This window comes from Halichoerus grypus, chromosome 5 (genome assembly GCF_964656455.1).
Source record: "Halichoerus grypus chromosome 5, mHalGry1.hap1.1, whole genome shotgun sequence".
Taxonomy (NCBI): Eukaryota; Metazoa; Chordata; class Mammalia; order Carnivora; family Phocidae; genus Halichoerus; species Halichoerus grypus.
The window spans coordinates 153,153,029-153,168,408 of NC_135716.1; the positions used below are offsets into that span (position 1 = coordinate 153,153,029).

The 15,380-nt window shown below is 44.7% G+C and overlaps 1 non-coding gene and 1 pseudogene across 1 annotated transcript; one reads left to right on the plus strand and one right to left on the minus strand.

Moving 5' to 3' along the window:
* Nucleotides 1-10,149: 10,149 nt before the first annotated feature.
* On the minus strand, nt 10,150-11,387 carry LOC118545886 (HIG1 domain family member 1A, mitochondrial pseudogene; annotated as a pseudogene).
* A 3,655-nt stretch (nt 11,388-15,042) lies between these two features.
* On the plus strand, nt 15,043-15,158 carry LOC118545901 (U5 spliceosomal RNA). The gene has a single exon (XR_004922284.1). It is a non-coding gene; the product is annotated as a U5 spliceosomal RNA (small nuclear RNA).
* The last annotated feature ends 222 nt before the right edge of the window (nt 15,159-15,380 follow it).

Here is a 15,380-nt window from a genome sequence, read left to right on the forward strand (position 1 = left end):
TGGCTTTGATTGTAAAAAGAAGTCACTGAAGAATTTTTTTTTTTTTTTTTTTAAGATTTTATTTATTTATTTGACAGAGAGAGACACAGCGAGAGAGGGAACACAAGCAGGGGAGTGGTAGAGGGAGAAGCAGGCTTCCCTCCGAGCAGGGAGCCCGATGCGGGGCTCGATCCCAGGACGCTGGGATCATGACCTGAGCCGAAGGCAGATGCTTAACGACTGAGCCACCCAGGCGCCCCGTCACTGAAGAATTTTAAGCAGAGGAGTGACAAGTTCTGAGTTACATTTGATTTTATGTCTATCAGGCTTGCTGATATGTGGACAACTGATTTGAAGAGGGAAGACTGGAAATGAGATCATTTAGCAGGCAAGAGATTATGCTGGCCTAGCCTGGGGAAGGGATAATGTAAATGCAGTTAAGAGAATGGCTTAAAGTTTGGGAGGTGATATGAATGGGTCTTGCCGAAGGGTTGGATATGGGGGTGAATGAGAAGGGGTAATCGTGGTTGATCTCTGGTTTCTGGCTAGAGTAACTGGGTAGGTAGATGATGAACTATTTCCTGAAATAGGGGAGTGGGCTTGTAAAGGAAACAGGTGTGTGTATGGGGGGTAAGTTTCATTTTGGTTATGTTGAGTATGAGATGTCTGCAAGACTTCGGAGTGTAAGTGTCAAGTGAGCGATGGATACACAAGCTAAGAGCTCAGGGAGAGATCAAGGTCAGAGATAGAGATTTGGTAGTCATTTTTATGTAGATGTATTTACTGTCGTGGAACTGAATGAGATATGGAAGAACATTCATAATTGAGCCATGGAGCAGGCCAGCATTTCGAGGTAGGGCAGAGAGGAGCAGCAAAGGAGATGAGATTAGAGTGGTTTGAAGGGTGAAGAAAACCAGGGAGGAGAAGTCTGGGAAAGAGTGAGGAAGGAGGAAGGAAATCAGGAGAGCTGTGGGAAGGGCAGGTAAGATGAGGACATAGAAATATCCTTTGCTAGGGGCGCCTGGGTGGCTCAGTCGTTAAGCGTCTGCCTTCGGCTTGGGTCATGATCCCAGGGTCCTGGGATCGAGCCCCACATCAGGCTCCCTGCTCGGCGGGAAGCCTGCTTCTCCCTCTCCCACTCCCCCTGTTTGTGTTCCCTCTCTAGCTGTCTCTCTGTCTGTCAAATAAATAAATAAAATCTTAAAAAAAAAAAAAAAAAAAGAAATATCCTTTGCTAGCATTTAAGGCATTGGTGACCTTGAACAGTTTTGGCGAAGTATTGAGGGTAAGAGCCAGACTAGAGAAAGTAGAAGTGGGATATTGTTTAGGGATACATACATATGTAATAAAGGAATAAAGATATACTTGGGTAAGATAAACACTAAAGATTTGGGAGAGCAGTTGCCTCTGGCAGAGAGGGTAATGAGATTGGAGAGGGTATTGCAACAAAATAGAAATTTTATTTTTTTACATGAATCATGCGTATACACGAGTGTTCATTATGTTATTTTCTCTACCTCCTGTGTTAGGAAGCCGATGTAAATTTGGACCTTTTTTGCTTTTTATACCTGTGGGTCCAGGCAGTTGCATACTTTCTGGCTGCTTCCCAAGGCCTATGTAGAACCCTTGGGGCACATGGGTTTTTGCAGGAGGGCTTATTTCCAGTTCCTCAATCTTGGGCAGATCCAGTGAATTTTTCCTGGTCCTACATTGGTAATAAAACTCCTCCTCTCCTGTTGTAGGAACCGAAAGTCAAGAAATTAACATGGAAAGGGGCGCCTGGGTGGCTCAGTTGGTTAAGTGTCTGACTTTGGCTCAGGTCATGATCTCAGGGTCCTGGGATCCAGCCCTTCTCAGGGTCCTGAGATCCAGCCCTTTGTGAGGGTCCGCGCTCAGCAGGGAGTCTGCAACCCCCCTCACCCCGCCCTGCTCTTGGGCTCTCTGTCTCTCTCTCTCAAATAAATAAATAAAATCTTCAAAAAAAATTAACATGGAGTGGTCCAAAACCAGTAAAAGCCACAGGAAACTCAGTTCCCAAAGTCGGGAATTCTTTTGTGCTAAAAAGGAAGACAGAAGTCAGAGCAGCAAGGGAGCTGACCCTGGAGAGGCCCATGGTCTGAGAATAATGAAACCTCTAGGACCTTAGAAAATACAAAGCCATTAGATTAGGGATACATATGTCAGGGACTCCAGCATATTACTACAGACACATTACCATGACAGGAAAGAAAAAAAAAAGCCCTCTGCTCCTTGAACTGGTAATAAAACAATCAGAGTCTATGAAATTGGTATGCTTAGGGCGCCTGGGTGGCTCAGTCGTTAAGCGTCTGCCTTCAGTTCAGGTCATGGTCCCAGGGTCCTGGGATTGAGTCCCGCATCGGGCTCCCTGCTCAGCAGAAGCCTGCTTCTCCCTCCCCCACTCCCCCTGCTTCTGTTCCCTCTCTCGCTGTGTCTCTCTCTGTCAAATAAATAAATAAAATCTTTAAAAAAATAAATAAAATTGGTATACTTAATATCAAAAAGAACGAATAAATCATTGTGGGGGTGCCAGCTGGCTCAGTTGGTAGAGCACATGACTGTTGGTCTCAGGGTTGTGAATTTGAGCCCCATGTTGGGTATTGAGATTACTTAAAAATAAAATCTTAGGGGCGCCTAGGTAGCTCAGTCGTTGGGCGTCTGCCTTCGGCTCAGGTCATGATCCCAGGGTCCTGGGATCGAGCCCCGCATCGGGCTGCCTGCTCGGCGGGAAGCCTGCTTCTCCCTCTCCCACTCCCCCTGCTTGTGTTCCCTCTCTTGCTGCATCTTTCTCTGTCGAAAAATAAATAAAATCTTTTTTTTTTTTAAAGATTTTATTCATTTATTTGAGAGAGAGAGAGCACGAGCACAAGCAGGGGGAGTGGGAGAGGGAGAAAACGCTGAGCAGGGAGCCCGATCCCAGGACCCTGGGATCATGACCTGAGCCGAAGGCAGACGCTTAACGACTGAGCCACCCAGGCGCCCCAAAAAATAATTAAAATCTTAAAAATAAATAAATAAAATCTAAAAAAAAAACATTGTGAAAGGATAAAGCAATATATAAAAAGGAACAGATATAATTGGACAAAAATAACAAGAACTTTTTTAATAAAGGGCACTGAAATAAAAAAAAAACACAAAAACAATTCTGGAACTATACTGCAACTCCCAATGAAATAAATGATTTAGTGGATGGCAGGTGAAAGGTTACTGAGTACATGATGTTTGTAGGATGCCAGAGTATTGCTCCATAACTAATTTGCGTTAACAGTTTACAAAGGGAAAGCATACCTTTATATGGATGATGTGGCAGTCAGTACTGCAACCAAGTGATCAAACTTAGCATCACCAGTTATGGGGTGACCTGACATTATGTGTCTCTTGAAAGGATATAATATGAACTACACAGCATCATCCAGGAGATAACAATGCCAAAAATATATAACCTAAATCCAGTCTTGTCCCTAGACTTGACTTCCTGCTTCCAGGAAATGCAGGGGATGGACGAACAAACTGAACAACACCAGGAGGAATAACAAGGCAAATTTAGAATGTAGGACACTACAAGATATTTAACCTGGTCTCTTCAAAAATTTCCTACCAAGATAAAAATACAAAGACTGTTCTAGATTAAAAGTTAATACAAACGACAACCAAACACAAATCATGAATCTTGATTGGATCATGGTTTAAAAAAATTGGGAGTAACTGGGGAAATTTGAATATGTAATAGGTATGAAAGATTTTAGGGAATTATTTCTAATTTACTTAAGTATAATAATGAGACCATGATTATGTGAGAGAATGTTCTTATTCTTGGGAGATGCATGCTGAAATACTTAGAGCTAAAGAGTCATGCTGTTTGCAACTTTTTTATTTTTATTTTTATTTTTATTTTTTTTAAAGATTTTATTTATTTATTTGACAGACAGAGAGCACAAGTAGGCAGAGCGGCAGGCAGAGGGAGAGGGAGAAGCAGGCTCTCCACTGAGCAGGGAGCCTGACGTGGGGCTCGATCCCAGGACCCTGGGATCATGACCCAAGCTGAAGGCAGACGCTCAACCGACTGAGCCACCCGGGTGCCCCTGCAACTTTTTTTTTTTTTAAGATTTTATTTATTTATTTATTTGACAGAGAGATACAGCGAGAGCAGGAACACAAGCAGGGGGAATGGGAAAGGGAGAAGCAGGCTTCCCGTGGAGCAGGGAGCAGATGCAGGACTCGATCCCAGGACCCTGGGATCGTGACCTGAGCTGAAGGCAGACGACGCTTAATGACTGAGCCACCCAGGTGCCCCTGATGTTTGCAACTTTCAAATAGTTCAGGAAAAATAATGAAAACCAGGATATGTCACCCTAAAACGTGCCTCTTTCACATAAGAATTATTTTGAGTTGAAGCCAATTATGAAGCAGCATATACAGGAAAAGTTCTCTCTACCCTTCCCCTTTCTGCCTAAAGGTAGAATATAAATTTTCCTTTATTGGGGAGGAGACTCTAGACTCTTATCCACCCAGTGATGGCACCAGAGGAATCTGCAAACAAACCTTACTCCATTAGTCTCCCCCATATATTTATCTTCCCACAGTTTCCTGTTCTTGGACCCTAAAAACTTTTTCCTTTGCCCTGTTATTTCTCTACAAATTTATCATTCTTTGTTGAAGATGCTATATAAGCCCAAGTTCAAGCCACCTCTTTGAGTTACTCATCCCTGAAGATTCTCCCATGTATACAGGAGATATACATGTTAATGAACTTCTGTCTGCTTTTCTCTTGTTACTTTTTTTTTTTTAAAGTAGGCTCCATGCCCAGTGTGGGGCTTGAACTCAGGATCTTGAGATTGAGAGTCGCATGCTGTATAGACTGAGTCAGCCAGGTGCCCCCACCCCCTGCTTTTTTAATCTGTCTTTTGTTACAGAGCCCCAACTGAGAACCTAGAAGGATAGAAAGAAAAAAGATTTTTCTTTCTCTATAATAACATACAAATAAGCTAAAGGTAAGATGGCACAATGTTAAAAGCTGTTGAATCAGGTTGGTGGGTATATAGCTGGGTGCTATAGTAATCCTTCAACTTTATTGTCTGTATGAAATTGTTCATAATAAAAGTGGGGGAAATTACTAAATGGGGCAGATAACATGGTGAACTAATCTAGACTGATAGTGGTAGCTCCTTCCGCCAAAACCTGAAGATGCCTCAGAAGTGAAAGTCTGATATTTGTTTTAAAATAATTCAGGGGTTGGGGCGCCTGGGTGGCTCAGTCATTAGGCGTCTGCCTTCGGCTCAGGTCATGATCCCGAGGTCCTGGGATCAAGCCCCGCATCAGGCTCCCTGCTCCGCTGGAAGCCTGCCTCTCCCTCTCCCACTCCCCCTGCTTGTGTTCCCTCTCTCGTGTTCTCTGTCAAATAAATAAAATCTTTAAAAAATAATAATAATAATTCAGGGGTGCCTGGGTGGCTCAGTCGTTAAGCGTCTGCCTTCGGCTCAGGTCATGATCCCGGGGTCCTGGGATTGAGTCCCACATTAGGCTCCTTGCTCAGTGGGGAGCCTGCTTGTGTGCTCTCTCTCTGACATATAAATAAAAATCTTAAAAAAAAATAATCCAATAATCCAGCAGACCAGCAGTGTGGGGTGGGGATGTAGGAAATAATCGTGGCCTTGAAGTGATGATCATGGGTGCTGGGTGATGGAAATGGCATCCTTGCACTATTGTTTGCTTGAAATTTTCTACCTAACAGCAACAAAGAAGAAGGAGGAGGAGGAGAAACAGGAGTGAAAAGAGGTTGAGTATTTGAGAAACTAAAGTAAAAACTGAGAAATCCATGAGGAGGCTGGTTGGGACCAGTTGTGGGGACTGTGATGGCAGCCAGAGGGGAAGAGGATCAGGTGCCTGAGGAGGGGTGAGGCTGAGGGAGAGTTTTCAGTTGTGCTCCCCACTGCCCCGCCCCTCCCTACCCCCACTCCTCAGGGCCCTGAGTGGATAGTTACATGCCTCATTGCTGTGGAGGAGGCAGGAAGCCAGCAGCATCGTCCAGTACTCCATCCTGGCTAGGTAGAGCTAGACCAGTGGACCTTAAACATTACTTCTCTACCTCCTTCTCCATATCTTAGGGTCTGGACTTCAGCCTTTCCCTGCCAAGTTCACTGACATCCCCAAAGTAATACGAACTCAAAGGGGAACACATTTGCAATAGAAGAAAAACAAACTGAGAAACTGATAATCGATGAGGCCAACTTACTCGACCTGAGTTTAAAGTAAGCTTAATAAATATGCTCAACAAATAAGGGAGGACGTTATTAACATAAGGCAGGAACAAACAGGAAGAATCAGTTGGAAATACTAGTTATGAAAACTTTAACAGTTGGGGGCCTCCTGGGTGGCTCAGTCGTTAAGCGTCTGCCTTTGGCTCAGGTCATGATCCCAGGGTCCTGGGATCGAGCCCCACATCTAGTCCCACATCGGGCTCCCTGCTCCGCGGGAGGACTGCTTCTCCCTCTCCCACTCCTCCTGCTTGTGTTCTCTCTCGCTATGTCTCTCTCTGTCAAATAAATAAAATCTTAAAAAACAGAGAGAGAGAGAGAAAACTTTAATAGTTGAAATCCATACATGGACTGAAGAGCAGAATGGTTACAGCCAAAATGAAACAATGAGCAACAACATCAGGGTGAGGATTCACCCCAAAGGCATTGGGAAATGATGAAGAAAACAAGGAAGATTGAAAACAAATGAGCCAGTTGTTTGTGACACACACACTGTTGGTGGCTAATCTAAAAGCTATTCCCAGCTTCCTTACTCATGTCTATGTTAGAGCCTGGAAGAACTAAATAACTCGCTTTCCTAGATTCCCATGCAATGAGAGCTGGCCATGTGACACAGTCCTGGCCAATGAGATGTAAGCAGGAATGTTCTGGGGGCTTCTGGGCGGGATATGTTTTTTCTAATAGAAGGGAATGAAATGACATCGACGATGGTTTGCTCGTAACATATCCTCTTTTTTTCTTGCTGTGGACATGGCTATTCTGTTTGGAGTTGTGTCAGCTGCCTTGTGATCATGAAGTAGGTTGATAATCATGAGATCAAAAACCCAACACACTCAGGACAGCCAAGTAGGAGAGAAGAGCCCCAGGGTTCTTGGAGGCTGAGCAGTTGAATCAAAGTCAGCAACCACCTCCATCAAGACTCCTTGTGTAAATACAAAACCAAACAAAGCAAAACAAAACCCACCTGTTTAAGCCATCTTTATTCATGTTTTCTTTAACCTGCAGCTGAAAACATTCCTGATACTTCGTTCAATAATTTGGGAAAAGAGCTACAAAGTTGAGATTCAAAAAAATAAGAGAGGGAGGAAGAAGGCAGAAATCTGTGAAAAAGAGATTTAAAAAAGAATTAAAAAAAAATTAGTTGTTTAGAGGGCTGCTTGGCTGGCAGAAATCGAAATGATAAAAAATCTTTCATCTCCAAAGCACAAAACTAAAGTGGATACAGATAAATTCTCCCAAACTTTCCAGGAGTAATTAACTCCTAACTTAGACCAGTAGTTTCAGCCAGCTGGAGCAACATCAAACTGGATCCATAACTGACGCCATCCATACACCAGAATAAATCTCAAGCCAAAAACAGGGGTTTAAGGCACCTGGGTGGCTCAGTTGGTTAAGTGTCCGGCTCTTGATTTCATCTCATGATCTCAGGGTTGTGAGATCGAGCCACATGGGGCTCCATGCTGGGTGTGGAGCCTGCTTAAGATTCTCTCTTTCTTGCTCTACCCCTCCACCCCCTAAAAAAGCAAAACAAAAAACCCCCCAGTGATTTAAATGTGAAAAAAAGAAACTACATGAAGCAGTAGCAGAAAACATGACTGAATTTCTTAAATAGTATGTATGAAGAATCTTTTTTTTTTTTTTATTTGCGAGAGAGAGAATGAGAGTGAGCACGAGAGGGAGGAGGGTCAGAGGGAGAAGCAGACTCCCAGCTGAGCAGGGAGCCTGATGTGGGACTCGATCCCGGGACTCCAGGATCATGACCTGAGCCGAAGGCAGTCGCTTAACCAACTGAGCCACCCAGGCGCCCTGAAGAAAGCTTTTTAACCTATGACTTGAAATCTAGAAGAAAAGAAGATTGACAAACACAAAGAACACTTTTGGTTGGCAAAAATGAAAACTAGGAGAAATTACTAAAAATTTACATGGCAGATAAAGGACAAATACCTTTAATACATAACAAGCTCTTTAAAATATTAAAATTAAGGGAAGCATTTCCTTTCTGTGATGCATGACTGAGAGATGGTAGTGCAGGTTTCCAAGAAAAATTGAGGGGGTAAGAGAAAGAGTGAAAACCCAACAGAAAAACGGGCAAAAGACTTAAATAGGAAATATATGTACAAAATAGATCCAGGGCGCCTGGGTGGCTCAGTTGGTTAAGTGACTGCCTTCGGCTCAGGTCATGATCCTGGAGTCCCTGGATCGAGTCCCCCATCGGGCTCCCTGCTCGGCAGGGAGTCTGCTTCTCCCTCTTACCCTCCCCCCTCTCATGTGCTTTCTCTCTCATTCTCTGTCAAATAAATAAATAAAATCTTAAAAAAAAAAAAAAAAAGATCCACAAATGACCTCAAACATATGAAAACATACTCGGCTTCATTTATAAAAAAGAGAAATACAGATTAAAACTATACTGAGATACCATTTTAGATGGGTAGAAATTTTAAAACTTGACAATATCCTGTTAGCAAATCTGTGGAGAAACAGATATATCCTCATACATTGCTAGAGGAAGCACACATTGTATAAAATGAAATTTTGGCAATATCTAACCCCAACATTTACGATTCTTACAGAGAAAATAAACTTCATACATTTAAGAAGTGTTTTTCATTTACCTTTGCATTAGTACTTAAAATATACATTTCTATTTCAAGATAACATTTAAAAATTAACCTAATACAGGGGCGCCTGAGTGGCTCAGTTGTTAAGCGTCTGCCTTTGGCTCAGGTCATGATCCCAGGGTCCTGGGATCGAGCCCCGCATCGGGCTCCCTGCTCCGCGGGAAGCCTGCTTCTCCCTCTCCCACTCCCCCTGCTTGTGTTCCCTCTCTTGTTCTCTCTCTGTCATATAAATAAATAAAATCTTTAAAAAAAATTAATCTAGGGGCGCCTGGGTGGCTCAGTCGTTAAGCATCTGCCTTCGGCTCAGGTCATGATCCCAGGGTCCTGGGATCGAGCCCCGCATTGGGCTCCCTGCTCGGCGGGAAGCCTGCTTCTCCCTCTCCCACTCCCCCTGCTTGTGTTCCTGCTATTCCTATCTTTCTCTGTCAAATAAATAAATAAAATCTTAAAAAAAAAAATTAATCTGGGGTGCCTGGGTGGGTCAGTCGTTAAGCGTCTGCCTTCGGCTCAGGTCATGATCCCAGGGTCCTGGGACCGAGCCCCGCATCGGGCTCCCTGCTCGGCGGGAAGCCTGCTTCTCCCTCTCCCACTCCCCCGCTTGTGTTCCTGCTCTCACTAACTCTCTCTCTTTGTCAAATAAATAAATAAAATCTTAAAAAAAAAAAAATAAATCTAATACAACAGCAGCATAAATATAACTCTGCAATTACAAAAAAAGCTAAACTGGGATCCATAGATAAATTATTCTCATGTTCACAAGTATGATTCTGAAATAAATACTACTTGTAAGCAGCTGTTATCGGCTTTTTAGGTTTGGTTTAAATACACGTATTTTCAGTTGTGGGGAAGCTTATATTATATTCCATGCACTGTCCTGAAAGGGTTAAGAGCCAACCAGCCCTAAAAACTGCAGTACTCAATCAGTCTGCAAAATAGGCAGAAAAAAAGTTAAATTAAACAGGATTCCTACATAACTTCAAAAGCAACTAGAGTACTTTAGGATTGGCAAATTGTCCTCTTTATAACTGATTTTATCAGAAGGGTTTAAGAAGAAGCATATTATACCACTATCAAGTACATTTAAAAGTGACATGTTTCTTTTGTGCTAATTTGACTCCCCTGAATGACCTAGCTAGTTAACTGGTCACTAGTAATTTGGTTACCAGGTAAATCAAGCCCGCAAGAAAGGAAGCCAAAATTTAAATTACCGTGTTATTGTCTGACCCATTCAGACGATTTATTTTCAACATAAACATACAACTCAATATGAGATGCCTAACTAAAGCAAGCACCACCAACAAAACCAAGACAACTTCTCTTCTTCTAAGGTTTAGGTTTTGCCCAGAATTCCTTATACACGGAATGGCTTGTACCAAGGGTCATTGCTCCCATGACAAAGCTTTGGGCTGCCACACGCATGTGGATCAGGTGAGCAGACATTTTAGTATTTCCCCTGCTCTTCAGTTTATATAATCCATATGCAACGATTGCTGTAAACCCCGCCATTCCAATGGAAACAAAGGGTGCCTCTCTAGCTTTCCAGATAAGTTTAGATCCCTGATCTTCGTCATGTGAAGAAAGAGAAACATCTGTGCCGGTTGATATAGCAGCTGCAGAATCCTCCTACAATTACAGGACTTAGGCTCCAACTCAGCATGTGACTCTTGATCTCAGGGTTGTGAGTTCAAGCCCCAGGTTGGACGTAGAGATTACTTAAAAAAAAAAAAAGATACAGACCCACAAATATGGAAAAAAACATATGCACAAGTTATTAGATGTAGTATTAGTTTTTTAAAAGACTTATTTATTTATTTGACAGGTGGATGGAAGGGCAGAGGCTCCAAAATGGAGGAAAGAAATCTATAGGAGGTTTTCCTTTACAAGCACATCTAAAGCACATTTGAAGATATGTTCATATCTATTAAATGGTAGTACTGGGTATGTTTTTGTCCTCTGTACTTTTCTATGGAGTTAGAAATAATTCATGACAATTTTTTTTTTTTTTTAATTTGAGAGAGAGAGAGAATGAATCTTAAGCAGGTCCCCCATTTTGGGACTCAATCTCACAACCTCGAGATCATGACCTGAGCTGAAATCAGGAATCTGACGCTTAACCGACTGAGCCACCCAGGCACCCCTCATGACAATTTTTTAAAATAAAAATGAGAAATGAGGAAGGAGAGACATGGATTAAAAAACTCTTTTGGGGCGCCTGGGTGGCTTAGTTGGTTAAACGACTGCCTTCAGCTCAGGTCATGATCCTGGAGTCCCAGGTCCTGCCTAGGACTCCCTGCTCAGCAGGGAATCTGCTTCTCCCTCTGACCCTCCCCCCTCCCATGTACTCTTTCTCTCTCTCTTGTTCTCTCTCTCTCAAATAAATAAATAAAATCTTTAAAAAAAAAAACTGTCTTTTACTATAGAAATTATTTCACCTAGCAAAAAATGCATTTTGAAGTCTCTGAAGTTTGAATCAATTTCAAGATTTGTGAAGCATTATTGAGATAATTACATGAGTCATTTAAACAAAAGTCTAGTGTGAAAATTAAGTCAAAATTGTACTAGTCAATGTAAATGCATCCACAGTGAAGGTTCTTTAAGGTGAAACTCAGTAGAAGCTATTTGTTTAGAATAAAAGTCCCATTTCTTCTCTTGTGGCTGCAGGAACATTTTTTTTTACTTTTTTTTTTTTTTTTTTTAAAGATTTTTTATTTATTTATTTGACAGAGAGAGACATAGCGAGAGAGGGAACACAAGCAGGGGGAGTGGGAGAGGGAGAAGCAGGCTTCCTGCTGAGCAGGGAGCCCGATGCGGGGCTCGATCCCAGGACCCTGGGATCATGACCTGAGCCGAAGGCAGACGCTTAACGACTGAGCCACCCAGGCGCCCCTTTACTTTTTTTTTTTATTAAGTTTATTTATTTAAGTAATCTCTACACCCAGCCTGGGGCTGGAACTCATGACCCCAAGATCAAGAGTCACGTCTTCTCCAACTGAGCCAGCCAGGCGCCCCTTTTCTTACTTACAATGCCATTTTTAAAATTTTTTCTTTTCAGTGCATTGTTTTTTTTAATTCCACTATAGTTAACAGTGTTGTTAGTTTCAGGTGCACAATACAGCGATTCAACACTGCCAGCCATCACCCCGTGCTCATCACACCAAGTGCCCTCCTTAATCCCCATCACCTATTTCACCCATTCCCCCCGCCCCCCAGGAAAAAAAATTTTTTTTAAGATCTTATTTATTTGACATAGAGAGAGAGAGAGAGAGACAGCGAGAGAGGGAACACAAGCAGGGGGAGTGGGAGAGGGAGAAGCAGGCTTCCCGCGGAGCAGGGAGCCCGATGTGGGGCTCGATCCCAGGACGCTGGGACCATGACCTGAGCCGAAGACAGACGCTTAACGACTGAGCCACCCAGGCGCCCTGTTTTTAAGGAAGAGACTTGTGTCAGAACTTTTCCTGAAACAAAAACAGAGTGAAGTTGTTTTGTTGTGGTGTTCACTATATTCCCAAAGGAGAATGTGGTTGGAGGGTGAGCTGGCTATTTCCTTCCCTCTCCTCTCCCTCCTCCCTTTTTTTCCAGCTGGGAGAAAACGGAGCCTCCTGGGTCTGCAGGGACGACCCAGGGAGAGAGGAGAGTAGATGCCCCCGAAGGGGCCGCCGATGGAAGCCCGCAGGCTACAGGGGCTTGGAGGTGGCGGCTCACGAGCCCTAGTGGACGAGGGCCAGCTGCTGGGGGCTCCGGTTTTTTTTGGGGGGGTGGGTAGTTAGGGGGAATGGCTTCCGCCTTCTCAGACGAATCTGTGGCGAGGTCGTCTGCTAGCGGAGCGGGGTAAGGTGCGGGACGGTTTCGCGAGAGAAGAAGGTATAGGGCGGGGGCCTCGGGCGTGGGGAAGCCGAGCCGACGAGAGACGTGTCAAGTAGGAGTGGGGCTTTCATCGGAGGGGCGGCTCAGCTGCTCCGGGGGACAGAGATGCTGAGAGGGTGGAAGGCTGGGGCTTCGCCGGCTGCGGAGAGGTAGGGGAGGCTGGGGGGCTGGAGCGCCGCCCGGGGGGGCCCAGCTCCGCGGCCCGTCACCACGGTGGGGTTTACGCGCACGCCTCCGCCCACCTGTCGCCGGAGTGACAGAGTCGGAGTCCGGGGCCTCCCTCGCACCCAAGGTGGACCACCATCCTCGCCACCCCCCCCCCCGCACCATTTAATTCCAGTCTCCTGGACCTTCTTCCCTCGGTCCCCTGACCGGCTCCTTCCCTTCGGCGAGATGCTAACCTTAAAGGGGGGAGGCGGAGGGCTAGCCTTCGATCTCCCGCCTTTCCAGAAACGGACTGTTGGTCTCTCTGATTTTTCAGGGCCAGCCTTCCCAGGAGAGTTGCCCGCACCGCCCGCCCGCTTCCTGACCTCCGCTCCCCGCCAGCTCCCCGCAGCCCGGCTACCGCCGCGCTCCCCTCCCTGGAAACCGCTCTGGCCAGGTCCCCGGCAACTGCGGCGCTGCTGAAGCCCACGGACCTGGCCGCCCCATCTCCTGCATTGGACACAACTGGCCACTCCCTTCCTGAAACGTCTTTCCTGCCCTTGGTTTCGGTTTGGTTCACGCTCCTGGTTTTCCGCCAAGCCTTCCTAATTAATTGCACATGCTCCTGCCGAGGGGCTCCTGTAGGCTACTGTTTTTTGTTTTAGATTTTATTTATTTGTTTGAGAGAGAGAGAGAGAAAAAGAGAGCGAGCGAGCAAGTGGAGGGGCAGATGGAGAGGGAGAAACAGACTCACTGCTGAGCAAGGAGCCCAATGCAGGACTCGATCCCAGGACGCTGGGATCTTGACCTGAACCGAAGGCGGACGCTTAAACCGACTGAGCCACCCAGGCGCCCCCTGCCACTGTTTTTTAGGGATCTCTCCGAGTGGTTTGCCTCTCCTCACCTTGCACTCGTTCCTTGGGCAGTCTAGGCCATCATTTATTTCTCTCTGGCTTTACTGCTTCGTGTCCTAAGTTGTCTCTCAACTTCTTGCTCGCTATAATCTCCAAATCTGAGCCGGAGCAGCGGCTGTTCAGTGGTTCTCAATGTAGCCTGCATCGGAATCACCAGAGGATTGTTAACCCAGACACTTGGGTCCCCCTTCCCCTCCCCGTGACTCTGTAGGCCTGCGGCGGTGAGGCTGATCATTTGCATTTCTAACAAGTACCCAGGTATATTTTCTAGAGTTCTATAACAAAGCACCACAGACTGGGTGGTTTTAAACCACAGAAATGAATTGTCTCACATTTCTGGAAGCCTCAACTTAACTAATTACACCTGGAATGACCCTATTTCCAAATAAAGTCACATTCTGAGATACTGGGAATAAAGACTTCAACAAATGAATTTGGGGAGGCGCAATTCAACTCATAACACCAATAACACCAGGTGATGCTGATGCTGCTTCAAACCACTAATCTGATCCTATTGTCCTTTAAAAAGTTTCAATTGCTCCCCATTGCCCTCATGGTAAGTGGAAGCTCTTTGCTTGGCATTGAAGGCCCATCAAAATCTGGGCCACTTCCCCTTTCACTACCCCGGCTTATGGTGCTGCCCCGAATGCCCTCACCACCCTACTTTGATGAATCCTTTCATGCTTGGCCCATGTGTCACTGAACATTCTGCTGTCAGTGCTCACCACACATTCCTAAGGCCCAGCACAGAGTTTGACACAGTGTTCAATATATTTTTGTTGAATGAATGCAAGAAGACAATTATTTTCAAGACTTAAAAAAGTTCAATTTTAATTTTTATTCAAGATAAATTTTACCTTGGAGTGTCAATTATAAAACAAAATGAAAACAACAACAAAAAATTAGACTGGACCAGGCGTCTATGTCCCTGCAAATCTGGCTTCTGCCCTGCCCTCTGGTGGTGACTCTAGGCCTAGCAGGAAAACGAACTAAGGAATTTACGGCAACCGGAGGCTGGTGACTAAGCTTCATTTACATACCCACAATGCATTGCACACGGTATTTCTTTTTCTAAAAACGGCTAGATTTTTCTTTTTCTTTCAACTCCCCCCCCGCCCCCCAGAAATCAGATTGCCATCACAGAATTGCCTGAGATAAAGGCAGAAGTCATTGGCTCTTTTGGCTAAGTAACTACCATTGCTGTTCTAGGAGTGACAGTTACCCGTGGGCTGTGTGAGCGCTTTACAAAGCATACTCTGGTTTCTCTTCAGATCGTATAAATCTTTCGCCTTTTACTAAAGATTTCCGTGGAGAGGAACAATTCTGAGTGTTTACCCAATTTTTTGAGGCCTTGCGCTCGCAGGGCTTACTAACGGGTGTTGAAATAACAGACTTTACTTGAATTTGCCACGGGGCTGTTTTGTTTGTATGTTAGAAACAGGTAATTACCTTTTTTGCTCTCACGTTGTAGGGTTTGTGGAAGAAAAAAACTATGACGGCTCTCCATCTCAGTTTGGGTATTCTAATCGGATGGCTTTTTAAGGGGTTGGGTAGTGTGAAGCTCAGTGCTTTTTGCGTGATTGGTTTAT